Raw genomic sequence first — 14,632 nt, 5'->3', positions numbered from 1 at the left:
CTGGGGAAAAAAGCCCCTATTGATGGTGGGATTTCACAGGGAGAGCTGTGTGTTTTTGGTCACTCGCCCAGTGGGTTTTACCCTGTATTCTGATGGACCCACGGTGACCTGACGCCACAGCAGAGAGGTTTTTAATAAGAACCTGGTTACACCGATGTATAAGGGATTCACTAGATTTACAACACTTATTCTTCACTTTGTTGTCTCTTGTTTTTTTTTTTGTGTGCAAAACTGCCATGCTCGTCGGATTGTTTGGCGATCCTCCCGAAACCACAGCAATGTCAGCGCTCGCTATTTAGAAGAATAAAGTACCTTCCTGTACATTTTTGGCTAAGTTGAATTGAACCATTTTCTGTGTCTGTTCTGAAAATTGCTAAACAGTTAATTTAAACAAAGAAATAGGTACTATTTGCCTCCCCCCCCCCCAACAAACCCCTAAACAGTTCTCTGGAAATGTGGAAATTCCCAACCCACATGCTGCAATTCCCTCTTTTGTGGCTTCCAGTCTCACTGACCAGTAGTTTACCATTCAAACGGGTAGCCAGTAGTTATATAACATTATGTCATGGGGTTCTGTAACTGTAATCTCTGGAAATGCACACCAACTGAGGTTAAGTCTCAATAGCCGTTAAGGCTCTGAGTCTCAGACCACCCTTATCGTCATGGGGTTTTCAGAAGTAGAAATAAAAACATGTTTTGTTTCTTTGTCACTGTGAACCTGGCCCAAAGACAAAAAAGTAATTACACATCAGCCTTGCTGATATCTGACATTAAAGTTTGCATCCCAGTAGGTAAAATTGGGTGGTGGAAGGGTCAAGCTAAGACATTTGTGCTACAGATTTTATTTTCTACATGCTGAAAAATTCCATGGTGTTAAGTTGACATGTAAAGACAACTAATGCCACCGCCCTCAGCTGATAGAAATGTAACTTAATTTCATTGTACGCTATGCAGATGCTCTGTCTGCACCAATGAAGAGTTACTCACCTTAAATAGATCAATGCTGGAAACGGCCACAAGTCTGACCAGATTTCTGATTTGACTAATGGGGGCATTCACAGACATTTTGCAGAGCATTGAACTTTCATTGACAGATGGTTGGTTAGTCAAGTGATGACATAAAATGTGGATGGAAGGTTAAAAGCAGCCACTTTTGCAGTTGTCATGAAATGGGAATAAGTTGTCTTGGTTTTATATAGCACCATTGTTTAGTGTTCCAAAAAACTTCAGTATCTGAAATATGTGATTTGGTTATATTTTTTTTTATAAGGAGGTATTTCCCATCTTCTCCAATGAAGCCATTTTAGAGTTAACCCATTAGGAAGCAGATTATATGAAGACCCCGGTATCCATTTAGCTACACAGTTTAGCTACATGATTTAGCTATGTGAATTAGCTACGTAATTTAGCTACATCATTTAGCCACACAATTTAGCTATATGAATTAGCTACATCAGTTAGCTACACGATTTAACTACATGATTTAGCTATATGAATTAGCTACATAATTTAGTAAGAGTTTAAACTGGAACAGAAATTTAACAAAAGGCTTTTAGACATTGTTCATCTCTTAACAAATAACATTAAATTCCTTTGTTTAAAGGTATATTGAACATCTCCAGCTGCTGTGCTGGTTGGTGGGCTTTGCTCCTCACATGTTGAGTTTACAATGGAAATTTCTGTGTCATGCTGCTTAAAGCAGTTTGTTTAGAGGTTGTAAAACCCATTGTAGTTCCCACTACTGTTTAAATGCTGGGGTGCAAACAGACCCTTTTTAAATTTCACCCGCTTGCCACTCAGAGCCTGAGCTTACATTTTGACCAGAGCTGGCAGTGGAAACACCACAAGCTGAAATTCCCGGCTCCGATTTCTGCTGATTTTCCTGCGTCGTTGATTTCTTGTGCTATCAAAAGACTCCGGTGCTTTCCAGTTTTCATTTTAAGGAAAACGTTTCCATTGGCATTGTAATATTTTACTCGACATCAGCGTCACGTGTGCGTTTCCCCCCTCACCCCTCACCCCTCTTGCTTGAGTACCTCAACACTGGCAGGGGAAAGGGGGACATTGAGCGTGCATGGCTGCGTTTGGTGGAATTTTAGATTGAGTTTCTCGGCAACAGTTTAACAGATCAAAACTTTGCATTTTCACAGTACATTATGGTTTTGACTTCACTCGGAACATATTTGCCTCCCTATTAATTTTCTCCAGTTGCAGTTTTGGGGTCAGTTTGCATGGAGACTCGCTTCTTTAGAAAGTGATTTCGAAACACTAATCTTATTTCTGTCAGGATGATACTGCTGACAGTTTTTCTGGGATTTCTTTATATATCATACTTGGAAGTCGTCCATAGGGTTGAAAAACAGCCTTTTCTTATTCAATACACACTGATCAGGCATTGCGGAGGACTTTAACGGGAAGTCCTCCGCTGGATGAAGAAAGAAAATCCCTGAGCAAAGTGCATGCATGTGTTTGTGTGTGCATAAGTGTTCCGATTATGCTGGACAATCCCTGCATTCCTGCTTGCAATGAACGTTCATCCACTTACCCAACGCTCACCTGGCTTGCACCTAAAACCTTCCCTAATGCTGCAGCCTGTGTGTGACTCACCTAATTCTCCCAGGCATAAAGCAGCAGTTTGAACCTACTCACCCAATGGCCTGATGGGCCACGTCACAGGCGAGTCTGCAGGAGAGTTTTAAAGCTCTGGCATCAGTTTGGGGCTTAGCTTGGTGGTGGGAAACATGGAGGGGTTACTGAATGGGGCCTACCTGGATGGGGGTTAGGTGGTTCTGTTCAGGTTATTTCTTTAAAGGGACGGTATCATGTAAAATCAACTTTTTTTTTAGCTTTACATCATGTTACAATGTTATTCCCTCATCAAAAATATTCCTGGAGTGTTGCCTTGATTCTTTCGTGTATGTTTGAAAAATTCTTGAATCTCCCTGGCAACCATTCTGCTGACCAAAACATCTGGACAGACCTAGTGCAGCTGGCCAGGTGAAGTTTCCAAGCTTCCACCTCACAGAGCAGCTCTTTCCCACTCAGCTCCTTCAGACTAGCCATCAGCAATTAGCAAACACCTGGTGGATCTGCTCATCTGCTGAGCTCATTATAGGAGCTGTTTCTCAGTGAAACACTGGTAAAACTTTGTTAAAGGGTTAATAGAGGAGCCATGTTGGGATGACTTCCTGAAGGCGGAGTTTCACAAAGAGTAGGAGTTTTTAAAGAGACAGTCATATTTGGTATATTCAGCATTTTTATAAAAACTGAAGTTGACAGTTGCTTGCTTGATTGTGCAATAAAATGACACCATGTGGCTAGAAAACACATTGTACCCTTTAGGGTGCATTCACACTGCAACCTGAAGTGACCCAATTCCGATATTTTGGCAATTCCGATTTTTTTGCCGGGGCCGTTCACACTGCCAGTAAATGCGACCTGCATGCGTTCTGCAGTGTGAACGGGCAAATGACCTGAAAGTGTCCCGCATACGCACTAAAGGGCGCAATAGCATCAGCGTTCTCAGTGTTCTGCCAACCGCCATAAAAAGAAGAAGTAGTGTTCAGTGTTTGCGGAAGTAAACATGGAGGCTAACGGTGGAGCTTAGCTTACATATTTGAAGTTGTTGCCCAGCCGGAGCAGCATATTAACAACTTCCTCCTCATATAGTCCGTCATGGTTGTTGTTTTTCTTCCCGCTTGCGCGTATCAGGATGCAGTTTAGTAAGATTTGTTGAGAAACAGTTTGGATGAATGCGACCTGAACGTTAAGTCGCATTTGAATCGGATACGTATCGGATACGGGTCACATTCGAAAAGAATCCGACCTGTGCTGTTCACACTGCCATGAAAAGATTGGATACAGGTCACATTACGTCAAAAAAATCGGAATTGGGTCACTTCAGGTTGCAGTGTGAACGCATTGTTAGACGTTCTTTAATGAGACTCAAACTGATCACAAGATCAAATGAATGACATAACCCTTAAACTAAATAAATGTCATAAATACAAGGAAACAAACTAGAATTCAAAATGATGAAGATTTTAGATTTTAAGACAATATCTTAGAGACAGAAAAAAATTCTGATTTCCACTTAAAGTTACACTGATGAGGTGCTTTAATAGCCGCCTCCATCATGCATGCATTGTTGTTCCATAACTTTTCATCTTTTTATTATTGCTAGCTTGTCTTTTGGATGTTTCAGGTGTTCTTTCATCTCTGTTCCTTCTTCCTCCCTCTTTACATCATTTTGAATGCAGAGAAATCCACTCCTTGCGTCGGATAAAGTTTAAGATTTATTTAGCAACTTATAAAGGTTTAAACGGGTTGGCACTTTTTTTTTTTTTACCTTCATGATCTTTTGAAACTACTCTCTGGGTCCAGAACTTTGAGATGTTCCTCAGACTCGACTTAAGAGCGAAGGAGATCGGGGTTTCTCCGTCGTTTCTCCAATTCTTCGGAATACGTTACTGTTACAGATTAGATCTTTAAATGGTTTCTTAAAAACTTATTTGCATTTGTTGGCATTCAGTTGAGGTCTGATGCTGTAACGTTTCTGTTGTAATGTTTTAGTTTTACTCTCTTTTCGTCCTTTTATTCTATTCTGACTTTCTGGTTTGTTTTTTTTATACATCCTTGTTCAACCTATTCTCCCTCCAACCAAATACATGACAAAAGCAGCTCCTTTCCTGACCCTCCCGCCACAAACGTTGTTTAACTGAGCCAACTAAAATGTTACAGAACCACTCTGTGGTTTATTAACCTTATTCATTAATTAACCTGTTGCCAAAGTAACCAGTTCCTCATTTCCTCTTCATGCATCTGCAGAACTCCTTTTTCTGTAGTTTTCCCGGTCAGCAGTCTGTCTCAGAGCTGTGGTACAGCTCAGGGATTCTCCCCGACGCAGACAGGATATGAGTCACTGATATGAACGCCATCAAAGCCAGTTGATCCCAGACTAAAGGAAGCAGGTGAGACGGAGGTCACCTGGAGGTCAAACACACAGGCGTGAGAACTGGGCTGCTTCTGGAGCAGCTGCCTTAGCTTTAGTTAGACTGATGGCCCCTCTTTTTCACTGTTGATAAAAGAATTGTAGACACTAAAAGTTTATATAATCTATGTTATAGATGGGTTGTCAGTCAGACACAATCTAAACTTTGCACCAGAGATAGTTCTTGGAGGAATAGTGCCCAGGGTTAACCTTCTTCTTCTGGCCAACCAAAATAAAAGTAGATCTTTTAAAAAGAAATAAACATCCAGCGAAAATTAATAGGGGCTGCACAGTTGGTAGAGCTGTTGCCTTGCAGCAAGAAGGTTCTGGGTTCAATTCCCCAGCCCAGGCCCTTCTGCATGGAGTTTGCATGTTCTCCCTGTGCATGCGTGGGTTTTCTCCAGGTACTCCGGTTTCCTCCCACAGTCCAAAAAAAACAATGACTGTCAGGTTAATTGGCCTCTCCAAATTGCCCGTAGGTGTGAGTGTGTGTGTGTGTGTGTGCATGGTTGGCTGGAGATAGGCACCAGCAACCCTCCTGACACCACTGAGGGACAAGGGTGTAAGAAAATGGATGGATGGATGGATGGATGGATGGATGGATGGAAATTAATAGCCTTTTCATTTATCAGAATCATTACGAAGTGAACAAAGATTTATGTATTTGTTTTCTGGATGTTTGGTTTATGAAAACCATTTTTACCAGAATAAGTGCTTTTAAATGTAAAAAGACTTTTTTTTTTGTTGTTTTTTTAAATTTTAGTTTCCACTAACAAATTTATTCTCGTCTTTCCAATTTGGGCAATTTTATTACCAATGAAAATGTCGCTACTGAAAACCGAAACTTAACTACCTCTTTGGGCACCCAATAAGAAATGTCAATAGAGATAGCACCTTCCACATGTGTAGTTAGCTGTGGGACAGAGATATATTACCCAGTTCATCCAGTCATTTATTACCTATCCCCTCTTGTTCTTGCAGGTTCACCAGTGCCTCATTTCCAGTGGTGGAGAAAGTACTCAAAAAATTTACTTAAGTAAAAGTACAAATACACAGACAAAAATGTACTCAAGTAAAAGTAAAACTACCACATTAACATTTGTACTTAAGTAAAAGTAAAAAAAGTACTGGCTTTTAAAAATACTTAAGTGTTAAAAGTAAAAGTACTTGCTGAATGCATTACCTAATCCCTAATACATTATCATTAAGTGAACCGATCGTATTTAATTTTAATACATTAGAAATGTGCCATTTTAATGAACAATGCCACAGATAAAGCATGATTTTATTATGTTTACTCTCTGTAACATAGTTCAGACTTAGATATGTGATTCTATGCATCATCATTTCAGGGATGGAAACATCTTGTCTCCTGTCCTAACAGCATGAACTTCACTTTTTTTGCCACTAGTGGCATTTATTTTTAAAGAAATCTAACTGAAAGGGGATGGAAAGAAGGTGGGTGGAGGAGGACATGCAACCGAGGAGCCACGTAGCAGAGTTGTAGTCAAGACCACCTACCCAAGACCAAGTCAAGACCAGCACCCTGCGCTACATGACATAAAAAATTAAGTTTTACCTATCAAAATTGCTTCTCAAATTAATCTGAAAGATCCAAATTCCCATAAAACACCTAGATATTAAATACTTAGAGCTGAAATAAATTTTATCAGTAAAGATCCGTCCAGAAGAATCGGATCGTTCCTGAATGTCATATCACTATATTGCACTTTGGTACCAGCGTTGTCCCATATTTGCAACACCTCAGTCAACATCTCCACACAATAATTCAGCGAACGAGTGACAACTTTTTTTCGTTGCAGATGCAACATATGTGTCTCTGTACAGCTAGCTTTGCTAGCATTACTCCACAGATCTTACCTTTCTTTAAGCTTTCCTTCGAAGTGACGCTAAAAATTGGACGAAGTCCCCACCGTCTGTGAAAGCGAAGCGCTGCTTATTTTACATATCGCCATATCTTATGATTTATGCAGTGCTATTATATTACTGACGATTAGACAGTCATCTTCTCCCGCTCAGAGGAAACCACTGAGCATGTCTGGAGCTCTGCGTGCGAGTAAAGGTGGAGGCGATGGGTGACAACAGACACGTAAGTCACGTTGTTGCTCGGATTTTATAGCGCCACCTTAAGTCCCTGAACTTCACATTTTAACAGAAAAAAAGCAACACGACTTGGATGTAACGAGTAACGCGACAGTTTTGTAGAAATGTAGTGAAGTAGAAAGTACAGATACTTACTGTAAATTGTAGTGGAGTAAAAGTAGAAAGTACCCATTATTAAATCTACTTAAGTACAGATACACGAAAATTGTACTTAAGTATAGTAACAAAGTACTTGTACTTCTTTCGAAGTACAAGTACTTCGTAGGAAAGTACAAAGTACTTGTACTTCGTTACCTCCCACCACTGCTTCCACTCAGCGGTGGAAACATTACTGGTCAATGGAATTCGGTAAGCTTTTTTATGGTTGTGCAGATTCAGGAAATTGCTTCCACCACCAGTTGGAATCTCACTTGGAAGCCAGGGCTAAACCCAAACACCCAACCTTGTGTCATGGCATAATGACAAACGCATTAGTATGTCCCGTGTTTGTTGCAGGCAGTGACTGTGTTGTGAGACTCCAATAGCTTCACCCTGACCATATCACTGTCCTAAAGACCTGCAACTGAAGGAGGTTTCTCTTTAGAGCAAAAAGTGTGTGGTTGTGTGTTGGAACCAGTTGTGTTGTTTTATTTCTCTCACTTCACAGTCAGAGGGCTGAACAGCTATCAAAGCTAAAAAAAGTTACAATGGGGTTTACTGGAGCCTGTCTGAGCTAAACTAGACTTATCTAGTAAAACTTTGGCATCTATCCACAACTCTTGTCCCGCCTGCACATTTCAAACACAGACAACAAAGGCGTGAAATTGGTCAAATTTAACAGAATGTTTAGGGCTGGTAACCCCCCCGCCCCCCCCCAAAAAAACAAACAAACAAAAGAGCAATAGCCAACATGGAAGAAGACCGACAGACCCCAAGAGAGACGAGGAAGTGGAGGCAGAGATGGGGAGGGGAGTCTGTGCCACACAAGTTGCCCCGGAGGCCTGAGTAGTCACACTGGTTTGGCAGAAAGGAGGAAGAGTGTGGAAGAGGAGGAGGGGTTGGTGGGTGGGGAGAGGGGCAGTAAGGGGGGCACTGAGGGCAGTTCTTGGTGCCACGTTTGCATCAGAGAACTGTTAATTCCTTTCACCCTAGACTGGAAAAGAAGTGGCATGGCAGCTGCAGCACGGATTATCTGAACAGATGACATAAGGGAAGTGTGAACAAAGAAAAGATTAGGTTGATGTAGAACTGTAAATGATGTACTGAAATTCTCAAAAATAAATTAAAATGGACAGTGAAACACAACGCTTCTTTGGCTTTCTTTAAAAAAAAGACTTATTTGCTTTAAACTTTTATCTGTGAATGACTAAGTAGTAGAAGTGATAGATTCGATAAACAAAATGGTACAGAATCTCAAAATATTACGCGAAAGGAGAAAATTATTTATGCACATTTTTTTGGGATAAAACATTGCATATCAGAAATTATTGAAACCTTTTGCTGTAAGTAATGACTTACATGTACTACTAGTACAAGGGTTGTGCAACTTCTGGCAGTGATTGGATCACAAGTCTGTTTGAAATAAGAAAAATATTGTAGCAGGTTTGTATTACTTAGTGTGCTCACTTAATCAGCATTTAATTCAAACATCCCATTTGGTTTTTATCTTGCATCTGGAACACGGTAAAGTTGGAAGTGATGTCACTCCGATCTAAATCTGACTTCACTCTAACATGTTTGAGTCAATTCTCTGGCCTCACAGTCACCAAGTGGAAATCGGCCTTTCTAACACATTGCATTTGTTCGTGAACAATTCATGTGTAGGACGTGAAAAACGGTTTTTCTGATTTTGTATGTTGCATCAAAACAAACAAACAAAAAAACATGCAAAAAAGGATCGTAAATTGACAGTAAAATGTGAACCAAGGACTGAAAGTGATGAGGAAATGTTCTCCGTAGTGATGGTGGATCTACATCTCGGCGTCAACATTTCAAACTAAACCAGAAACTAATTTCTGTTTCTATTTGCTGAAACATCACAGAGAACAGCCAGCTAGCATCCTGATCCGTCCTAACAGCTGAAGATAATCACCTAGCCTAGGTTGTTGTTAGTGTGTTAAAAGAAACACTAAGTTAGCAAGAGAGTGTGATGTGACTTGATAGCTTTCCTTGCAGCCTATGGTAGCTTAAAGTTGTAGCTAACCAAAATGAGATATTACAGTTGGCGTGTGATATTTGCGAGTGTTGGGAATTGCGAATAGCTAAAATCTGTGTATACTTGAGAGCCCCTCTAAAAACACTTACAGCTGCTTCTTTTTGTAGTTTTAACACCAAATATACCTTAATATGCATGAATACACAGAGTGGTAACCGCAATAGCACGACCACATAAGCTAGCATGCTAAAATTAACAAGCCTGAATTTACATAGCAACTCCAAAGTGCTTCACATGACATTCAGCTCTTGTACACACGTAACCAGGTATTTATAAAATGTTATATTTCCGCCACATCGCTTAAAAAATAATATTGTGCACACTTGATCGGTTTCTGAAAAGTTTTCACCCACATAAACCCACACTTATCTGCCACTCACCGTTGTTTTAAACGTGCTAAACACATAGGGGAAAGTGTCGCGCAAAGCTAAAGCCTATGTGAGCCAATCAGATTGCTTCAAAACAACTGCAACTTCCTGTTAGGAATTAAACATGGTGCCATGTCAGTAAAACTACTTTAAATAGCGTGTTAGAATATAAAGTTAATAAAACACAACATATTGTCGATTGGGAATGATGTCAAAGCAAAAATATAAACGCAACACTTTTGGTTTTACTATCATTTTTAAGAGCTCAATTCAAAGATTTAAACCTTTTCTATGTACATAACATAGTAGATTTAAACCTTGGTGTCATCGCTGATAAGTGTGAGAATATTACGTTGAAAGACATTTATTTCTCACTACATACTCTTGATTTCTTTGCTTTGAGCTGATTATCCCTTATTGTTCCTGGTCAATGTGAGTTTTTCAGTTCGTGTTTATCGGTGTGGACTGAGACATGGACAGTCCCAACTTGAGACAAAAACCCTGAGTGCATCTCATCTGTGAGGTGCTGAATCATCCGTCAAGCTACACGGGTCGGTAATTATCCGAAGATTAATGAACGTTAAACCAAAACATGTGTCAAATCTTAAAATGAAACTTGATACCAGTGGGAGCTGTAAAGCACCCTGAGCTTACGGTAACATGAGCGCGGTGCTTTTCCGTGAAAGATCTGACCCAGCCAATTGGAGGTTTTCCAAAACTCCGCTGTCGCCATTGCAAGGCTAATGGAGAGCAGTGAGTAAGTGTGGTCATGGTTGACAGCCAGGTGAATGATTTCTGTTTAATCTGCGCTATGTTTATTTCACCAGATATTTACGAACCACACTCCCATTTCCACTCCCTCAGTCCAAAGATACCAATGTTTTATGACTGATGATATATAGATGATAAAAGCTTACTGGAAGACTAACGTGATTGTGTATTTCGCTTCGTCGCCTCTGGCAAAAATACCTTTCTGGTCCAGCTGTAAATGGCAGCAAATCACGCAAGACACATTTTCTAACCGACTTATTACATCGTCGAATTCCTGATTGAAGTCAGCTTTGGGACTGAGCAGTGCCCTGCAACATATGTTCCGTTTTACATTTTCTCACATTACAACAACAAACTGTATTGGAGTTTATTTTGTAGCACATAGTGCTTACCTGTAAAGGGAAAGAAAAAGGGCAAAAATATCAATCTCTACATGGTCAAAGAGACAAGGAGCTGCAGATCTAAAGGTGTTTTCTCAAAGTATGGATTCAGACTAATTTAGTGTCTCACACACACACAATATCCATTGATAAAAAATATTAATAACCTATTGGTATTTTTATCATTGGATAATATGTTTTTCTCTGTCCGGCTTATTAAACAAACAGCCAGGCAGAGATTATAAGAGGAGCTGCAAAAGCAAATGAGGTGGATTAGCACCGCTTGCTAATCGCTGATGGGCTCATCCAGGACACACTACATGGAATATTGACTCTGCTGCCCTGATATTGAGCTGTTAGCATATCATGACAGTCATGAGTTAAGACAGCAAGTCTTAAGCCAGAGGCCTGTTTGGATTCACTGTGAGACTGTCTGCTATTGCACATTCTCCCGGCCCACAGCATCACGTCCACTTTTAGTTGGATGAGCTACCGCAATGCTTATTTTCCATTTAGAATAAAAAATGCATTTGTAGATTAAATTCAGAGCCGATACGGTTTTTACATATTTGTTAAAACTGTGTCGTGACAGTAAAATATGAGACAGATAATCTGTGAAAAGATTGACCTCCTTTGTGAGCTACTATTGCCATCTGGAGGAATGCACCAAAACCAACCAATCAGAGCCAAGAGGAGGGGCTTAATGCTGTCAATCAAGCTCATTTGCTGGTCAACATGCTATCGGCGGAGAAACAACTTAACGTTACAGGGAAACCGTTTATCCGCCCTCATTGGTGGTTATGCTAGCTAGCCTTAACTTTCATGACAGGCTATGTTAGCTGCAGTGCAGAAGAGAGCAAGAAGGGGATGAGCAGCATCACACGTAGGGTGATTGACAGCGCTAACACTGGCTTCTTGGCGCAGAGGAGCTCTATATTTTTCCCAGATTATCTCTCATACCATACGTACAGTTTCAACAAATATTTAAAAAATATTAATTTTTCAATAAAACTTACATACCGCAGCTTTAAGTCAAAACGTCGTTGTTGGGGTTTTTTTTTTGGATCTGATTTAACCCCAAACCCTCACGACAAACCCCCTGTGGCTTTGTGCCCAGGATTAGAACCAAGTGAATGTGGTGACAGAAAAACCACCGCCGTGCTCACAGGACAGCTGTTTCCAGCCCGCTGCTTTCCCCACACGGTCACCAAGGATACTGGAAGCATCAAAATACAGCCACAAAGACAAATACCAACATCCGTGTGTGTGTGTGTGTGTGTCTGCTTGAGATGGGTCAGTGAGGTTCAGTCTGGGCGGTAATGTGAGACCAAGATGAAACACTCAGACATCAGCACATTCTTCTGGGCCTCGGTTTTCTTCTGGCAGCGAGAAAGAAAAATTGGAGGAGAGAGGAAGGTTAAAGTGAACGAGATTCGCCGTAAACATGTCAGCCGGTGGACGACGCAGCCGTCTCCTGGGCTGTTTGGTCGACACCTCCTTCAGCTCTCATCAGATATATACATTCATTACAGCAGCTGTAGATTTCTATAATGATATATTTTTGAGGCGGTTTCGCATAAATGTGCCCTCAGCCTGGTCAGCCTCATGACGGTGGTTGATGGGAGGAGCTTACTTCCCACAAATATCGTCTGAAGATCTGCGAGCCAGACCAGAAACGGAGCTATAGCATAGAAATGATTGTTGTGGTGCGACTGCAGGACCATTAACATGCCATTTGTTATCCCAGCCAGCAAGGCTTTTGTTTGGAGATTAGGGTGTATTAGAAAAAACAAAAAGCAACCCAACAAAATTTTAGGTTGGCTGTCAGGGCGAAAAAACCCCAACAAAACTCAGATTCTTCCATCTGAACCACAGAGTTTAACAAGTTCATTTCTTCAAACTTGACACAGATGCTCAAGATTACAGCGATCATGAAAATGCACATCACCCTTCCATCCGCCAATTTAAAGCTCTGCATGCTTTCATAAATCTGCCAGTCTGAACCCCTGATGGCCGATGTCGCACAATCATGCTAAAGACTTCCAGCTGACAAAATGCATGTTTTATATTTCTGAACTTATCCACTTTTAATCGCCCTACGGTCTCAAATCTCAACATACTTTATTGGGATTTATGATAGACTTAGTCAAATAATATAAAATTAGCAATGGGAGGGAAAAAGATACATGGTTGTGAAACCTTTTTAAACGGCTATTGTGACTCAATATTTTGTAATATGCAGTGCAGTTACAACTGCAGGTCTTTTGCGGAACATTTTCATCCAGAGCCCATTCAAACCTTCCAGACTGGATCAATGTTTAAGTATTGCTACAGACTCCTAGATGGATTTAGGTGCTTTGGACCTAAATAAAAAGTCAGAAAAATTTAGAGGACTGACTGCCTCATTTTCTCCATTCTTTTCTTCATTCATGAAGTCTTTAAGCTGTATGTTTATAGATGTTGTAGCTGAGGTCATCAGAGAAGAACTGGACAGAGATTCAACTTTAGGCAAATGGTTTCAAACACTTCTGCAAATCTACTAATAGAACATGTTTTTTGCAGCACTTTAACCTTTTTGCTAACTCTGGAAACACTTAGCACACCTAGCTTCCCCAAAAGTAATTTTTCTAGTTGAATTCTCAAGCGCTAACTTACTTAGCGATTTTGTAAACATTATGCTGAAGTTTTTGTTATTGGCTGTTAAGGATTCTTCATGTAGTTGGACGTTTATATTTATATGTTAAAGTGGGAGTTGATGCAGCAACTACAAAACTGAAAACTGTACCAAACAATCACTTCTTCCAGCACAACCATACAGGAAGCTGCGTAATAACAAATTTGACTCTGTTGAGGGAGATATATTATGTTGACATAATGTTATTGATTGAATTTAGCGCCTTAGAATTAGCTTCTGCTAAATGCCTTATTGGTATAGTGTTGCTGTAGGCAATGAAGGGATGGTGAACTTGATGGAACAGAGAGAGAGAGAGGGTTCAAGCTGTTGTTTCCACTTTTTATTCTTTATTTTTTTATTTTTGCAAGCTCCCTCCCTCCTGTCTGCTTCAAGGACTGACTGCCTCATTTTCTCCATTCTTTTCTTCATTTTTTTTTGATTCAGCCAGCCCCTTTCAACATCCCACATCCTCCGATCCTCTGCGTGCAGAGGGGAAAAAATGTAGACTCCACACTAATTATGTAGCTGGAAGCGCTCATGGTTGCTCTTTTGACTGTATCAAATTCAAAGTTTGGAAACCCTTCCACAGCAGAGAATGTGTTTTCATATAGCATAACAGCTAGCTAGATCTTGCTAGTTGTTGTTGTGGGTTGTGGAGGATGGTAACTATCTGCTACACTTTAACATGTTAATAACTGCTACTCCTGGCTAAAAGAGTCAACACTTTCAATGAAGAGGAGTCTGCATGTGAACCCATTAAAGTATCTGGAATAATTTAAATGGAGCTCTAAGACTTTTAATGGAGATGACAAAAGTACATGGAAGTCATTAGGGAGCTAGCTTGCATACTAAGCTATTCAGTGTTTTACTTTTCCACTTGAAAGTTTCAATAGATTTTTTTCAAACTGGGGTTTGTTCTGTGGAGAATTTCTAGTAACTTATATTTTAACAGACAGCAGTCTGAACAAATTGAAGCTGTTTAGACAGAGAGAGAAGGTTAGCTGTCTAAACGGCTAACCACGATTTAGACAATGGCCTATTCGCCACTTTTTATCTAAACCCATGTAAACGTTTTTAAAAAAAATACTGTAATTTTAATTATTCCCATTTCTACAATAGGTGAAAATTCAC

Source organism: Poecilia reticulata, chromosome 19, assembly GCF_904066995.2.
Source record: "Poecilia reticulata chromosome 19, P_reticulata-male-v2, whole genome shotgun sequence".
In the NCBI taxonomy this organism is placed as follows: domain Eukaryota; kingdom Metazoa; phylum Chordata; class Actinopteri; order Cyprinodontiformes; family Poeciliidae; genus Poecilia; species Poecilia reticulata.
This window is presented reverse-complemented; position numbering follows the sequence as displayed.